Source organism: Vulpes lagopus, chromosome 3 (genome assembly GCF_018345385.1).
Source record: "Vulpes lagopus strain Blue_001 chromosome 3, ASM1834538v1, whole genome shotgun sequence".
Classification (NCBI taxonomy): domain Eukaryota; kingdom Metazoa; phylum Chordata; class Mammalia; order Carnivora; family Canidae; genus Vulpes; species Vulpes lagopus.
This window is the reverse complement of record NC_054826.1, coordinates 139,890,929-139,895,091: the sequence shown is the minus strand read 5'-3', so window position 1 is coordinate 139,895,091 and position 4,163 is coordinate 139,890,929. Positions and strand designations below refer to the sequence as shown.

The following is a 4,163-nucleotide window of genomic DNA, read 5'->3' as shown; positions in this document are numbered from 1 at the left end:
TGCAGTCAGATGTTGCTGGGACTGCGGTCAGATGAAGGACCAATGGGGCATAACGTCCAATATGGCTCACTCAAGTGAATGTGAGTTGCTAGCTGTTCATTGAGCCCTCACTGGCCTGTTGGCTAATGTGACCACACGTGGTCTCTCCAGCATAATGGTCTGAGGGTAATAGGACTTCTTAGGCAGCAGTTCAAAGCCCCAAGTACAAGTGTACCAGCGAACAAGACAGAAGCTATGTCATCTTTTCTGATCCAGCCTTGGATGTCATGCAGAGTCACTTCTGCATTCTCTTAGCTACAAGTAAGTCACAAGTGTACCCAGATTCAAGGAGAGAGGACACAGAGTAGACTTCTCCATGGGAGAAGTATCAAAGAATTTCCATTCATTTTTTTTTTAACTGCCACGGAGGAAAAGAAAATAAATGAATTAAACATGGTTTGTTTTGTTTTGTTTTGTTTTTGGTTTTTTGCTTTTTGGTTTTTTTTTTTTTTTTTGCTTTGACTTGAAGAGCAGAAATCCATTGAGATCCAGCATATTCTAGCCTGAGTGGAAATTTTTTTTTAATATTTCATTTATTTATTCATGAAAGACACAGAGAGAATGCAGAGACACAGACAGAGGGAGAAGCAGGCTCCATGCAGGGAGCCCGATGTGGGACTCGATCCTGGCACCCCGAGATAATGCCCCCAGCCAAAGGCAGACGCTCAACCGCGAGCCACCCAGGCGTCCCTGGAAAATACTTTTGAGAGATTAAGATTTCATCTATAAGTTGAGATCAATGTTATTATATTCATACGATCTCTCTTAGCACTTTCACCTAATCAGAATTGCTATCAATGGAGTAGTTGGGGTGAGGTGGTAAAGATTTGGAACAATTAAGTATAAATATATATTTTTATGATTCAGCAGCTTCTCAGGGATGGAGCTTTAAATTACTTGTTAGTTCATTTACATAGGAGCAGGATTAGGTAAGAACATAGAGCTGTTGAAGATTCTAAATTCAGGGGACTTAAGATTCTCTTTTTTAAAAAAAAAAACTTTTTGAGTAGAGTTGACACACATTACGTTAGTTTCAGGTGTACAATATAATGATTCAGCTTCCCTCCCTGTAATGCTGTCCTCACCACAAACGTGGCTCCCGTCTCTCAGCATACAATGCTATTACAATGTCATCGACTATATTCCCTTTATCCCCGTGACTTATTCATTCCACAACGGAAGGCTGTACCACCTCAAAATAGGAAATGCTTCATGAATCTGTGTGTCATCCTTGGGGGAGCCATGCAAATCTTTGTGTTGTTCCAATTTTAACATACATGCTGCTGAAGTGAGCACAGGATGGTTGTTTTCTACCCATTTATATATACACTCATGAAGAATTCATGCATTTATTGGGAAATTTTCACTTGTTTTTCTAGAAAGCAAGAGGAAGTTGCCTAATCTGGGATGGCCAGTCTTTAATTCTATGATTCCAACTCCCTGTTGTGAGAGATTCCTGGAAAGGGGTATCAAGACCCTTTTGCAGGAAGGAAGCCAGCTCTGATGCCTGAGTGGTGGTCATGAAGGATGCCTGTGATGGGCCAAAGAACCCAGTAATTTAATGCCAAATAGTCACGCTTGAGAGGAAAAGCTCAGCTCCGTGACATGTTGGCAGGTTTTCTTTCAACTGTGCCAAACCCTCTCATCCCGGAACGGGATGTGGACTGACTGCCCATGGAGGCAATGAGTACTACAGATATGTAGTTTTCATACAATTATTTATGTCAGCCTCTGGAAACATGTTGAATTGAGGTAGGTGGTAGGGTATCTAGAAGTTTGGTCTTATCTCAACTTCACTATTGATTTTGGAATAAAGCCTGGGAAAATGCTTATTTATGACCACCTGGATTTCTTCTTTCAAGAGGAATTTTTATGGTAGACTAGCAATTTATTTGTTAGTTTCTTGGCTCTGACGTGATAATGTCTTTGGTAAATATGAAGCCATATTACTCTACTGCACAAGAAAAAAATGATAGAATCTGAAACGGTTCTTCTCAGACTCATTTTTCAAACAGATCTCCTGGTTTAGTTGGAAACGAATGACTTACACACCGGCAATGTGTTGGAAAACTGTTACTTTATGATTGTGTGCGAAAGTAAATGAGGTGTCAGGTAAGCCAATCAATCAGCTCTGGAAAGCATCATCTGTTCTCAGTAATGAATAGTTTCTCTCAACATTTGGTTAATTTTTCTTTCTGTGATCTAAAAAGTCTTTCTTGAATCTAAACTACAGAGTGATATAGGGAACTAGGGGTCATTTACAATGATGTCACCTTGCAGCTCTACCTGCCTTTGAAGTTGGGTTTGGGGTATATGCTTTTAAAAGTTCCTGCTTCAGTGATTACTTTGCCACTAGCTGGTGTTTCATCTCTACATTTCTGGATCAAAAATGTGGAGTCTCTGGGGAATCTCAGACTGCTGGACCAACCCTTGCTTGCAAGGGATGCCTCTTTCCTCTTTATGTCATTGAACTGGGAGCCCCAGCACTAGAATGATAAAGAGGCTCAGAATACTGGAGCAAAGGAAAGATTTGAGTCATTGAACATTAAAATCCTCTGATTTGCCTCTCAGGTAATAGAGGCCAAGAGTTCATAAATGATTTTTCCAAAGTCACACATTCCATCATCTCCAGACTCAGCAACCAATCCCCCTCCCATTGAGCTCATCTGTTATAAAAAAAAAAAAAAATTAAAGCAATTTGGAAAGCCAGCACTAAAAAGTGTGATGACCATGAAAGTATAATACTACTCTTTCTATTCCTGTTAGTTTCTAGTCCCTAGAAACCAAATATTTTGAATATTTGGAGCTCTTGGGATAAATTACTGGTTAAATTACTGGTTAAAGCTCTCCTGACTGTGATAATCTCTTTCATTTGTTTTGTTTTGCTTTTTACTACTGGACAGAGGATTCATTCTTAAACCTTAAATTTTCTTCCTTGCAATTTATAAACTGTCATGTAGATCTTCCCTACTGGTAAGAAGTCTTCTTTTTTCCTGCCATGGAAATGGTAACCTTTCACTAAGTGTCTGAGCCCATTTAGGTAGGCCCCTGGTTTATTGTCCAAACCTGTACCTTCCTTAATACATAAACCTTTAGCTGTAAGAGACAAACAGCATTAGATAAATTAGACTTGTCTCATTTGACCTAGCAAATGGAGCAGCTAGCCATTTGATGCAACTTCTAAAACATTATCTCCTATGAGCAACTGCATCACTGTCATTATTTTTGATATGCCAATTTTCATGTATTAGTAGTTACCTTTTTGTACTAAATTATAGTGCTCATATTTTTCTTTGATGAACTTTAATGGAATATTTAAATAGCTTTAGAACTTCAATCAATACTGAATATTTTAAGGAGACCCTACCATTAAATGTGAAAATATTCTATAAAGCAAAAGCAGCACATAGAACTTTCATGTGTTCCTTCAATATCATTTGACCCACAGCCTTAGCATTTGTGGATAAAATCACAGACATCTTTTTTTTTTAATCATTATTAATAGAAAATAACATTTGAAAGGATACAAGTGAGGAAACCCTTCAGCCACAGCAAGTTTATGTCACACTGTGATTTTATCACTAATTAGGGATATTTAAAAAGAAACAACTACATTGTTAAATTACGCAACTTCAAGAATTTACTAGTGAAATCAGAGTAATCTCTGCCCTTCTGTTATGAGGACATAATTTTAATAAGAAATTAACACAGTGAATTATTTTCAAATTGAATTCAAGCCTGTTTAAGTCCTCTAGGAAAGCATTTTCTGTTGACTGCCTTTAATATGGAACAGTTGGCTCACAGATAAATTAATGCTAGTCGGTGCACATTTCCCTTTGGATAGATTTTTTTCCCCTCAGCCTGAGACCAGCCATCAACCATTTGGTTGGGTTTATTAGTTCTTCGAAAATGCTTTCACAACCTGGAAGGTTTCTTACATACACTGTACGCTGTGTATTGCATTTCAGTGTATGGCTTTCTCAGCAATGGAATTTGGAAACTCTCGTTCTCAGCAATGGAATTTGGAAACTCTCGTTGTGTAGCAGCAAATTGTACAGGAGTGCTGCTGACCTAGCTAGTTTGGGGAAAGATCTTCTGAAAAGCGAAGTGCTGCTACTGAATGC

At 38.4% G+C, this 4,163-nt stretch overlaps 1 non-coding gene across 1 annotated transcript; it reads right to left on the bottom strand.

Annotated features, from left to right (window-relative positions):
* Positions 1-1,233: 1,233 nt before the first annotated feature.
* Positions 1,234-1,335, bottom strand: LOC121488511. Its single transcript, XR_005987130.1, has one exon. It is a non-coding gene; the product is annotated as a U6 spliceosomal RNA (small nuclear RNA).
* Between the last annotated feature and the right edge of the window lie 2,828 nt (positions 1,336-4,163).